Here is a 13,833-nt window from a genome sequence, read left to right as displayed (position 1 = left end):
GCGGGTCAAAAAATATTCTGTGGTTCCCCTACATGTGGAAGGTCTTCATCACTCTGTCTTCTTAGCATAAAAGGAAATGGTTGACCCTTATGCCTGTGAGGAAGAGGTTGACTAGAGGACTTCAGAGCATTTCTGAAACAGAAGTGGAAAATTAGGAGTTTTCTCTAATTTTTACCTTTTTTTTTTTTACAAAAAAACCTTTTAAAATAAAATTTCATGCTCGATATGGTGGCAACAAGCTGTCATATGACTTCTGTTTGGTACGTGTTTGGAACTGACCAACTGCCCCTAGCCCCACGTAGGCTATGGTTTAACCTCCCATGTTGCATAACAAGTTGTGACCATTGCAATAGTTCCAGCTGCATTAAGGCAGCTCAGTAACAATAACCGAATTAAGGAAACGCCATTTTTCCTTGCTTAGACGGGACTTGAGTGGAAAGGGATAGAGAACCCTCAGCACTACACACAGCAAGAGGATAGGAAACCGTCTGCTCCACTGCTGCCGGCTTTTCTGAGCCTAGGGACCTGAGAGATGCCCCAGGCTCCTCAGCAGCAGTTGCTAAGGAAACATTTTAGGGAACCTTTTTCATAAATTCATAGTAATCTCCATTTCTCAAATGTCAAGGCTAATGACTCACCCTTTGATTGCAAATGGGATTTACTACCACAGAATTGCTGGCAGCCTTCAAAGCTAAATTGTATTTGTCAGCATTTGAAGACTTTTAGTACGTTGGTTACCACTGCTCCCCTTGAGTGAGCAGAAAATGTAGACACATGAATATCTGGCAGAATTCCCTCAGAAATATTTCAACCCTTCCCTAAGTTTCCACATTGGAAAGAAGACAAGGATTGGTGTCTGCGGGGCTCCTGCAGCAGGGAATCCCCGCAGCGGAGCGTGCACCTTCAGGGGTTTCTGGCCCGAGGTGCCACCAGGCGCTCCTGGGGACCACACACCCCGGCAGCATGGAGTCAGGACCAGCCTAAAGCTGTCTCTGGGGATGAACGTGGAGACATACACCCTGCCTTTCCCCCTGGAGCTCAATTCTGCTTGAAGGCAGCTGGCTGTGCCCATGGATTTTGTGCAAGTCACACAGGCATCAGTGTCCTCGGTTTTCCTCTGATTAACCTTTATGCAAGTCTAATAAAGTAGTTTTACCCCTCAAACATTTGGGATATCACCTGAAACCAGACCAAGAACCTGATACTACGTTACTCTGTGCCTTCACGATCCTTTTTCTGCCAAGTGCCAAGTTTGCAAATGCACCCTGAGACTTCCTTCTTCAAAGTATTTGACAAGGTATCAACAAACCCAGACTTCAAGGATGCTATCTATTGCTTTGAAGGCAATACATATTTAGAACAAGATTCTCTCTCAAGTAGTACAAACCTCATTGCAGATGGATCTATTTCCAAGTTAACAGCTTGTAGGCCAGAATACAATTTAAAGAGTGGATACTTTAACACCTAGTGCTTTAAAAATACATAAAAGGGCCTCAAAGAAATAGAGACCTAACAGCAAAGTTTCTGCAAATGATTCTTTGTAAACACTTTGTATTTATATAAATGCATATTATAAACCCATTTGACTATTGGTTCATACTGTATTTAATATATTTCCATTTAATTGAAAAGTTACAAATACAATGTACTTTAAGTGGATTTATATCATAAATCACTGTGACTCATGGAAGTCCTTCCTCCCTGGAATTGCCAGTGACTGGTATGCGGAGGATACCACTGATGAGACCAAAAACTTTGTAGCATTGCATTGTTAGGCGATGCCTTCCACAAGACAAAAGCAGTATGCATCCATTTTGGAATATGCATTTAAAGCACGTGGAAATGCCTGCAGAGGAACACTGGTACGTTATTTTGAAATGTTTTCTGGTCACTTTGAACACTATTGTCAAAAAACAGGCAGATGGAGAAAACACTCATCCAACTTTTGCTTTCTCTGTCAAGGGAAAATATATCCCTCAACTATATTTTGTAGCATTCTGCCTAGAGACACACAATTTTGCTTTCCTGTTGCGTCTGGCTACAGGATTTCACAGTGTAGATTTGCTCATTTTTCAGCTAGTGTATTCAGCCAAACTGCCAGAATATGCATGTCCTGTTGCAGGTCCAGGTGCCGGGAGAAGGCTCCACTCTGGAACTCTTTTTGCCTGGAACACAAAAGAGGAATCACTGCTGCTGACATGGTAACACTGGTATTTCTAAGGCCATTTTCATTTCTCCATTGATTGGCTTCTAATTCTATAGTGTGCCATAGAATTTTGCTTTTTCTGATGCTGTAAAATGAAGTACTGCAAGTGTTGAGGTGGTTTTAGGCAGTTCCCCTCTTCCTTAGTTTCCAGCTGGCCCTACCTAAAATAATAGTTTAAAAAATTACACTTAGCTCAGAAAATAACTCTCCAAAATTTGACTGAAAACATGTGGCTCCAAAATGTAGACAAAAAATGAACAAACATCTGCATTATCATAATTTACCAAATGCTGAAATCAAAGTCCAGTCTATGCAGTATTTCCTCTTTCTGTAACTAAAAAGTTTTCTTAGTTCTTACACAATTTAGCAAAAAACTCATACCATACCACTTTAGTGACATCAAGTCCTCTTATTCACCTAATGATAATGTACATCATTTTCTGACCAAAACGGAAAAAAATCCTGAAAATCTGGCTAGGAGGATGTGACTTCTTTTAATTTTAGATTCATCGATACCTATACCTTCTGCACTTGTAGCCCTTATTTCGTGTGAAGTAAGCTGCCATGTGCCATGTACCACTGTACCTCTGAAACACCCAGGCTGATCCTTGCTGGCATCAGTTACTTTACTTGTAAATACCGAGATGGGACCTACACACTTATGAACAATCACACAGTTGCATGGAGCCATAGTACCTGTGATTGAGGTTTAACCTTTTAAAAGAATTGGGGTTTTGGTTCTATTAGAAAATGAAGATATCGTCTCTGGGAGGTTATAACCAATTTTATTCCCCTGTTACTATATGGGAATAGGTCTGAAATCCTGAGGACTTTAATGCGTTCTGTAATTCAAAGTTAGTTTTATTGTTTCCTGAAATGCAACAGCCATTAGAAAATCATCTAGGTAGATTAACACTTTTCTGTCTTGCTTCTGCACTAACAACCTGATCTACCGGCACAGTAGATGTTCCTAATGCTCTGTTCAGTTGAAGTAGAGAATTTCCCCTAATTTTGGCAAACGATATGCTGAGAGAAATGTTACTTAACTCACTATGTAGCCATAAATCTGCTTTGTAAATCTTGCACTTTTGGGGAAGCTTATTGCTAAAAGTTTTGCTTCAGAAGCACATTTAAGGGGTTTAGATTTAATAAGGTTAAAAACCATCTGAGCATTTTGAGACTACAAAGAAATAATATATCTGTAGTGTCCCTTGCGATAGATTAGAGACAGGACTTGGTTGCGGTAATGAATATAAATGGGATTCTTTATTAAAGCCACTGGACACAGGCAGGACCGTAGCTCTCTGCGCTGCAGCTCCCAGGCTAACTGCACACAACCTAGGCTTCCCAGCAGCACCGCGCAGGTCTGCCCTAAGTCCTGGCCTAGATTCAGCAGGCTTGGAAGGGATTGCCAACCTCCGTGAAACCTAGCTGCTGAAATTGTTCAGCAGTGGGAACAACTTCCAGAGCATCGCCTGCCAAGGCTTGCACAATCCCTACATTTGCATGCACGTGAATTAAACAATGAAAAGACTGGAGATTCTGCAACTGGGAATAGAATTATCCTCCCTGCAAAAATGTTACTTTTCCCTGCAAGTTTGAGAATAAAAAGAGATCTGGGACTTGGAAGCCTAGATATTTAATTTTTTTAATGTCATTTTAATTACAAAACTAACTTGGACAATAAATGTCAATATACGGTGGAGAAAGGCAGTCACCTTTCCATGTGCCGTAGCCAGCATTATAGTCTTACTCCAAGTGCTTTTCTTTTTTTTCATGGAGGCTGGACAGGGGAGCTAATGAATGTTTATGGTCGTTGTACTGAGTCCAGAGCAGGCTCAAGGCATAGACAAGGTAGGTAATGTCTGCTCATCTGCTCTGCTTAGGCCAGGGGAGAAAGGAACTGGCTCCTGGACCCGGAACACCCCGCTCCTACGGATGTAACTCTTTGCTCTGCCTCTTGCTGCCAGGCCAAGGGCAGTCAAGGACTTGTAGCCCACTGCTTGGCAGGCAGAAGGAGCAGAAATGTCCCCTTGCTCCCACCTGGTTGCCCTCATCCCCCCAGCCCAAGGTGCACAGGGGTGCGTGCAGGGGCTGCAGCGTAGAGCGGGGACAGCCCCACGCCTGGGGGTGGGTAGTGGAGGAGGATGTTGGTGGGTCCAGGAAAGGGATGGGCTGAGGGTAGATGGCCCAGACGGCAGGGGGGAACACCCCTTCCTCAAACCTCACCAGCTCCTCCTGACCTTCCTGTTCCTTCTGCAGCCCCCAATGTGCTGCAAAGCTGCCTTCTGCCTCCGCTGCCTGCCAGCCAGCCGCCCCGGCCCCAAACGCACACCCTCCGGCGGGGGCTGCGGGTGCTCCCGCTTCGCTTTTGCGCAGGCAGCCTACAGCCCCGCACACCTTCAGGGGCTCGGCCACTGTTGAGGCATTAAACTTGGAGGTGTGAATCCCTTTTGAAGCGTGTTCACGACGCCATTATCAGACCCTACCACTGAGCACTTTTAGCCAAGGAGCAGCAAACACGGTGCCTTTTCCTCATTTTCCGAGGAGTGAGGGAGAACGCTTTCCCTGCGCTCACTCGCAAATTCAGACCGGCCACCTGGGGCCTGAGGACTATCTGCCAGAACTGCAAGATCCCGCCACAGAAAACACACCGCTAAAGCCGCAGACGTTTGGCTCAGCTTCGCAAACTTCTCCAAAAAGGGCTGTGGCAGATTTTTAGGCTGTGGCACAATTTCTCTCAAAGGGATTATGCCCTCCCTTGTCCACGCACACACACAAACACAACCACGCGTCTTCCTGGGACAAACCTCCGGAGCCCTAGGCAGCAGGGGACTTACCTGAGTTAGCAGGAGAGTGCAGCGTAGGGGTGGGGTCTCAGGATATCAAGAGGTGAAAGGGTGACACTGCTTTCTGATTCGAAGAGCTAACTTGAGGAAAGCCTATGACCACATCAGTGGGCCACATGTACCAAGCGAGTGTTGCGCATGTTAGTATATTAAACATATGTGATTCTTATTTCCTATGTTAAAGAAATACAGTTTGCAAGCGTCAGGGTGCGTTGTTATTTCAAATGCATGGTAAATGTGGATTGAGGGTGCTTCAAGATTCCCATGACTATGAATACCTGCAACATCCAACTTTGATTTTAGTTTCCCCTCACCTTTGAATTTTTGCCTTGCAACATTGGTGCGGGACCCGGGTTCATTTTAAAGGCTCATGGAAATGGCCAGGGCAACAGGAACAATAACAGCACCCTTTTAGGAAAGTACAGGAAATCTTTTCAGCCAGATGTACTGCAGCACTGGGGCCACCATGAAAGTCTCGCAGTTAAAGAAACCTCACAACAGCTTCTAGGCAAAAGCCAAAGGGGATCATCACGTCTTCTAACACTTCGTCTTGCATTAGAAATAATTCTTGCTCAAGAAAGAAAAAAGAGCCAATAAAATGTTCAAACTTCGTTCCTTTATTGGCTTTTTGTTGCCTTATGTTATTAATAAGAATTTACAACCTTATTTACAGTGTAAGGTTTTAGCGTGGACTATCCTTGTGTACAATTTGAATTTTAAAAATCCTTGGGATATCAGGAATTTAACAAAATCCTTTAAGAATTAGCAGAGTTTTCTATGGGGTCAGATTTTTTTTTTTTTTAAAAAAAAAGCTCTCTAAACTGGACCTTCTTATTTTTGTGTGAGCGGAAGTAGGATCTCCTGGGCACCTTATGATCAGGGGATTTGGAAAGGAAAATGTGGGATTTGCATGTTGCAAACATTGCTCATGACAGGGTGCAGGTGCAGAGGGAAAGGCCAGCTTCAGCTTGCAGCCACTTTGAAACAGACTTCCTGATTTGCAGGTTCTGTGAATGCACTTTTAAATGCCAATTCAATGGCGGGGGGACACACACATGTAAGGGGTGCCCGTGGGGGGTAATATCACAAAATAATGATTTTCTTACTTATCTGACAGAGAAACGAAGACTACGGCCTTTGAAGCAGTGAGTGTGGTGGAAGACATTCAGCTGTCTCCTCTCGTACAATGTTGACTATTGGTAGGGTTAGCCTACCAAAAAAAAAAAAACCCAAAAAACAAAACCCAACAAGCAGCCAAAACCTGAGGGTCCTGAATTAGAGAATACATATCAAAATGTTGGCCAGAGGCTTCTGATTTGTGTATTCCCATCTCCCCCTCTCTCTCTCTCTTTCCTCTCCAACACTAGTGCTGTATTGAGTTGGAAATGTATAAATGTTACATGTAAGATGCAGCCTTACTGTTGCATCTTTATTCAACATCAACTTCCAGATGGGAACTATTTTTCATGGTTCATAAAGCCAAATCCAGCTGCTACATTTGGACCTACATAAGGAATCCACATTTTATTGCCTTAGCAGTGCATATAAAACAATTGCTGTTGTTTCTTTAGTACTGGTGCACCTCACATTTCTCAATACATTTTAGATATTTAAATTTTTAAAACTGTATTTTATAATTGCTCGTTTAGCTGTGCACCGTAACGAGATCCTGCTTTTACAACATTTTCCAGATATCTAACATAACTGAAAGAAAAACGATCTTGGACAAATGGTATTCAATATAGCAGCCATATATTCAGTTACTTACTAAGAGTGTTCAGACAATTTCCTATGTAAACCACAATGATATTAAATACTTCTGGAATCTCAGCTTTATTAAGAGACAGGAAGTGCAAACTCGGGAGCCTTTCCCCTCCCCCTCGGCTAATCTGACTCTTTGATAGTCATGTGTTAGGAATAACCATGGAGTTTCTCCTAACGCAAAATATTCCCACAGCTAAGAGAAAATTAACCCTTGCGAAACCTCAAAAGAGAGAGTGGAGTCCATGTGTTCGCAGAGAGAGGAAAAAAAATCATTAGGAGGAAGTTTATACCAGCAGCAGGTCTACGCAGCGCTGCCAGCTATTATATGCAGGCATAATTCATTTGCATTTTAGATGGTATTGTCAAAGCAACTACAGCACATCCATTGCGGAGCAGAATTATCCAGCCTGGCAAAATTAGCCATCTTTGTGCCTCTCTCCCTCGCCGTAGAGGGGAAGCGCTCTGCAGTCGCTCGGTCATGTGTGCTGGGGATTTTTCTCCTCCACTCTCAACTAGCAGATGTCAGGCTGTTTGCTAGAAAGCAAACAAATCCCCACAAAAAGCGCCGAGGTGGGACACAGAGAGTTAATGCGCGAGTATGACAGGGAAGCAAGTTTGCTGTGAATTGGGAAGCACAAACTATAGTAATCCCCACCCTGCTGAGTGGCTTCCCCAGAGGTCTGATACAGTGCCAAAGCCTCTTACGCATACTGAGACAAAGCTTATTTCAAGCCGAATTCAGCTCCTGAAGCCACCATACTGCTTCCTGACAGCCTCCAATTGCACTGCCTCTGTATTTGTGTTTCCTGCTGTTTATATTTACTTGTTCCCAGAGCCACAACAGCTACAAAAACAAATAGTTGCTATTTGCAGGGCTCCGTATCAACACAGGTAAAGTGCCTCGCTTCCCTTTTAGTTTTACAAAGATTGTGCAAATAGGCTTTTAATACCTCAGAGAGATTAATTTGGTAATTATAAACCAGTTTAGGAACGCATGCTAAACAATTGGTCATATAATCAGCATCCTTGTTTCAGAGTATTAGTGCTGCTGAAGCAAAAGGTTTTTAAACTATAAGGGCTCCACAAACGCTCCCTCGATTATATCGCTGTTATTTCCCCATTCCTCTGAGACACAAGCTTGAAATATTACTTTTTTGTTTGTCAAGTCCCTGTGGATACTCTCCAGATCTGTGCTCCTGTCTCTTTGGCCCCTGTACAGCTATTGTGATGGTGTCTTATTTGGGTAATGCAGACCTTGTTCGATATACTTATTGAAAGCATCAGCAAAAGGAAGCCTAAGAGCCATCAATTCTCTTAATTAACTGCAGAGAAATGATTAATGCTATAAATATGGAATTGATCAGGAAATAATTATAGTACATTGGATTTAATATGCGTTGTTCGACCAATATTTAAGACATTAAATATGATAAATCTGGTCCTGGGTAAAGTGTTCATAACTACCCAAGTGATTTATGCACCTCAGAAATTCCCACCACAGGACACCAGGGCTGTTAGGCGTCTAACTGGAGCTGGGCAGTGCTTTTCAGGTAGAAAAAGCTGCTTTTTCAAAATGAAGAAATCCACAAGGATTGGGTCCGTTTCAGCAGCACTGCACTTTTTTAAACCAAACAGAGCAGAAAAGTTTCAAAGCATTTTATTCTGGCCTTGTCTGAAAAGAACATTTTCATTTCAAAACAGTTCCATTTAAAATTCATTTTGTTTCATGCACATTGATGTCATCTTAAATAATGCAGAAGTTTCATTTATGGGGAAATTTAAAAAAATACAAATTATTTTGATGCAGGCCGGAAGATGGGCCTCCAAGCCTTTCCTTTCAGAAGCAGCCGTGCCAAATATTCCCCTCTGCTGAAAAAGAAGCAAAGAAAAATATCAGGCAGGGGTCAATTAAGTCTGTTGCCATCCCACCGATTCTCCTCTCTTGAAAACTGGACTCCAGCAGCAGTGCAGTCCAGAAAACCCCCAGAACCTCAGGCGTGCTGCCGATACTGCCTTTGCACCTCCTAAAATACCTGTCTGCTTTTTATTTCTTGGCTGTCGATGGAAATGCAGCATGGGCATCAGTGCAGAGCAGCTAACCTGCACACTCAGCTTTTGTGATTCCCACTTGTCACCTAAAACCTCAATCTGAAGAGCTTCGTGGTGTGGCAGCAAGAGGTGGCTGCCCTTCCTGAAGTACTGCAGTCACTTTATCATTGTGCGAAAATAGTTTGCATTTTCTGTAACGGCTGGCATGGTCCACAGGGGCTGTGAGAGATGGGGAGGAGGGCGGGCAGAGGGAGAGGATGAGCTGGCGTGCCAGGGCATAGCCCCAGTTTAAGGACTGATGGTAGAAGTTATTGGAGTTGTCCCGACATCCTTCGATGCCTGTCACATCATGAATTGAATGAAAAGCTGAGGTAACAAATCCAGGGTTTGGGTTTTTTTGCTTTTTAGAATAGCCAGCCTCACAAATCATCCCCTCCTCCTTTCCCAGTCCCTGAGGATGAGAGTTATGGAAATAACGTCTCCTGAGACCATTTCCCGAGAACTCTGTGCCTTGGTCCACAAGAAATGCAATGCCGGATCCACCCACATCCGATGAGCGAGACATCCTGGAGCACAGTTTTTGGAGGGGGTGTCGGAGGGACAGAAATGTCACTGCATTCATGTACAGAGCATGGATCCACCCATGGGGGGCTAACCTCCATCCCCAGGGAAGCTTCCTGAACTCTGCCCCATCTCGGCTCCGCATTTGCTTTTCCCTCAGCATTACTCACCACCCAGCATGGGGCAGAAAGATCTGCCAGAGATCAGCCTCCCTCTGGGCAGCCGCACGTAGTTCTGTGGCTCTCAGAGCCTGTCCACGACCTGCTCGCCCACCACTGCAGCCTCAGCACGGACAGAGCGTGCGGAGGGGCCACCAGGAAAGACCACCGCTTGGCTGCCTCTGGGATGGAGACACAACGGGCTGAGCCTCTGCCCAGGGCTGCTGCCCACGTACAGCACACAACAGGTAGAAGGGACCACAGTGGTGACCAACAGCTGCAGAGACACTGGCACCCCCCACTAACTGGCATGAATCGAAAATAAGGAAATCTGAGCAATTTTCCAGTCTCTGTCTCTAACATGATAGATCTCCCCAGAGCCTGGGGGAGGCATATGCGTTGGCTGGTGGCGTGAGCCACAGATGGATTTGAAGAAGGAGAGGGCTCCAAAGAGGGAAGTGGGTGAGCACACAAGGGAAACTACAAACCGCCAGCTCACCTGAGCTCCTAGCTGGGGCACACAATGATGGTAAATGCATGGTGTGTTAGAGTGTACCACAGGCTAAACATTGCAGAGCGGGCAGCTGTGTCATTAAACGCTCAAAAGCCATCTAAACTCCATGTTTAAATAGTCCGAATACAAGCACTTAAGAGAGCAAGACTACCTTCAGAAAACTACAGAACTAAGGCTCCCGGGGCTCACCGATGTCTCAGCAGCCAACACGCTCTGAGCAGAAAGCCATCCGTTAGGGACTGCTCTCCATCAGTGGTCCCTGTCCCTGTGACCCTCACACCATGGGAGAGGGGACATCCAGAAGGGACAAGCGGTGGCAGCGGGGTGCCACAGAGGCGGTGGTATGATGCATTTCAGTGGCCCCTGAAATCGAGGTGCTCAAAATTTGATTTTTCCACTGGATCCTCAGGCTTGTTATAATTTCAGGGATGAGACCAATTTAATTTTTATAGAGATGTGTAATCCGCCATTTCAACACACTAATTGAAATAGGCTGACATGCAGCTATGTGCCCTACGAGTCTTCCAAAGCACATATCTTGGCACTTTCCACTAGAGGCTAAATGACATGACTAGAAACCGTACCAGATCCTCTGTGTTTACAGGGCTCTGCTTCTACATTATTATTTTGATTGCTGGCTTTACCAACAAACATCCAAGCAGCAGAATCCACTTGGAGAAAATAATAGAAAGCAGAACTGAAAAAGATTCAAAAAATCAACTGTACCTATGCTATTTTTGACAGACATTTATTTAACTAGGTTTTTAAGTCCTTAGCGGTGGAAATGCACACATTTTCCCAATGCAATCTGATCTATTCTTTAATTATGACTTTTATAATTGCTAACCTAAATTTTTCTTGGAGTACTTTAAGCCTGTATTTTCTTATCAATTCAGAGAAAAAGTGTTAAACGATTAATTTGTTTCCTCTCTGCAGCAACTTTTTACATGTTTAAAGACTGCTGTGTTCCCTTTTGTACACTGTACACAGCCACCATCCATCTGATTTCCCTGTCAGCTGTTCTGCCCGCTTGGCTCAGGATTCTCTCCTTTGCTCCATGTCCTTTTTGGAAAGCAATGCCCAAGGCTTGCCCATGATGAGCAGGCTAGAAGGACACATACACCTGCCTTCCAGCTTATGCTCATTAAAAACAAAATCTCAGTAATACATTTTTCTTTTTCACAACATCCTTTTGTTGAAGGCTTAAGTACAGGTTGAGCCCATCATAACTTCTCCACCTTTAGAATAAAATATTTTGCTCTCCATTCTGCCTTTCTGCAGCTGACTTTTCCTCTGGGTATACAGGAAGTACCTTTTATTTTCTCTCCCCGGTGAATAACATTTTTTCCCCAATCATTTCTCCAGTCTGATTTCCAGTTCCAGCCTGCAATGTACCTGCAGCTTTCCCAGGTTCACGTTCTTTGTGGATGTAATGAGCACAGTCCGTTCTCGCACCCAGGATGCTACTGCACTAACCAGTGACACCAGACCCCAGCACAGGATCCTGCTCGGTGCAGATTTCTATTTGAACAGTGTCTCATTGACAACTGATCTCCAAGTATGGTTTTCCAACTGGGAAAACACCCATCTTATGGCAGGTTTAATCAAGACTATGTTTCCTTAGCTTGCTTATGAGTTCATCAAGAAAGGGAGAGGTTAAAGAAGGTCTGAGGTATTTCTTATTTACTAATTTTTCCTATAAGGCATATAACGAGTCTTGATGACCTGCACGTGAATAGTGAAACAGTTTCAGAAGTCTTACTTAAAGCCAAGTTCTCTGACCATGTTACTGGACCAGTAGAGCTGCTAAGAATATCAAAGTGACGGTAAGTGACGTGGAAGTACGGGCTGTACAGATCCTACAGAGCCTACTGCAGGCATGAAGACAAATGCAATGCGGGGGAGGGGGCAGAGAGGGCATCCGTGTAAACGCGTGGTGTGAACTAGAGATCGTGCAGCAGGACTGCTGACACTCAGAACTCGCGTGGTTCCATTCCAGCTTTTCTTTTATTATTTACCTTGCAAACTCAAACTTTACTCCGCAGTATGTGAACTTGTCATGGATATTGTGACATGAATCTTTCTGTGGTTTCCAACACTGCATTTCTCATATTTCTGTCCCACCTTTCAGGGAAATCCAAGGCAGACTAAAATATGAGCCAAAGTTATTCATAACCTTCAAGATATTTTTACAGAGACTTTGCATTTGACTGGAGCTTCACAACACAACTACTAAAAGCATGGATAGATTCAAAATCTTAGCTTAACAGTAGGGTATATCTTTTTTAAAAGGAAACTACCTGTCCATCTATGTGGTTAACTATAAGAGAAGACAATAATTCCTTTAGGAGAATTATAAATTACACTTCTCAGAAAGCCAGCACTTGACAAACCATTGAGCCTATGTTTAAGGAGTAGAGTCACAGAAATATAAAGTGTATACATTGGGAAATAGAGTTCAGTAATTAATGTGAATTGTAAAATCTTGTTTTACTCAATGAGAGCCTTTGCCATTAAAATTTTTGATTATTCACATTTAAAGTACTGGCAATCTAACAGGCCTTTAAAACATCTATTTTGGTTGCTACTTTAATTATCTTTTCAACTGATATAGGCATTCATTTAACAAATTAAAAAAGAAGAGTTTACAGGGGGAAAAGCACAGTAGCATATTAGGCTTGGGTTGATCCCCAGCCAACAAATTTTAGTTCATTGTTCAAGCTGCCAGCTTCACAAAATTCAGATATGGGACCCCAGTTTCACCTGTTGTCTTTCTGAGGAGCTAGCCATGGACTTCAGATCCCTATGTTAATTTGATTTCTGTAGGACCAGGCTACATGGCACTCCCGTTCAGGCTGAAAGCCATGCTAGGAGAATTGCTTTAAGTCACAGAGAGAAAATGAAGACAAGAATCCACCATGATTCTTTGTTCAGAATGTCAACTACATCCTTCCAGTTCCTCGTTCATTTTCTTGGTGTTTCAAGAGAAGAAAATATTCTTTCTCTTGAGAAAGAATCAATATCATACTTGTTTCTTTTTTTCCAGCCTTTTATCATACAACCTTTTTGTCTTCCCTTCTCTTTTGATCCACCCTTCTGTGATGACCTCATTTGCCTTGTCTGCTCAGGGGCACCACCCCACCTTGTCTCAAGTTCCTCCATATTTTCAGAATGACACACTTTTTTCCCAAAATTAATCTGATAGTAAGTGCAAGATATTATTGGTTATACCTTGTCAATTTGATATGTGCTAGTACATGAAAAAGGATCTCTATGAATTCACAGAAAATGAGAGCGAGTAAAACACCATCTACATAATAGCTCCATGAATGGAAATAAAGGCCTTATTTTACTATAATGGTCCTTTAACCCTGCTTTCATCCATGATTTTAATTTCATTTGAGTTCTTCAATATATCTTGCATTCCTACACGTCTCTCACACTGTCAAGAAAGCCTTCTTTGCAAAGAGAAGTGCATGCCTGAAACGTTCTTTTCCCCCACTGGGGATCCACCAAAGTACATTCATTACCTTAAATTAAAAGGAAACACTCAAAAATAATGTATTCAGGGATGTGTCTGCCGCAATCCAGGGTGGCAGATCAGTTTGAACCCAAATGTGCAATATTTCTAATACGTGAAAGATGCTATAGTCCAGTGGAGCAAGCAGCCTGCTGAAAGCATGAGGCACATTATTTGTCAGCTATGCGCAGAGCTCACGTTTGTGTCAATAG

Source organism: Grus americana, chromosome 9 (assembly GCF_028858705.1).
Source record: "Grus americana isolate bGruAme1 chromosome 9, bGruAme1.mat, whole genome shotgun sequence".
NCBI classification, from domain to species: domain Eukaryota; kingdom Metazoa; phylum Chordata; class Aves; order Gruiformes; family Gruidae; genus Grus; species Grus americana.
This window is presented reverse-complemented; position numbering follows the sequence as displayed.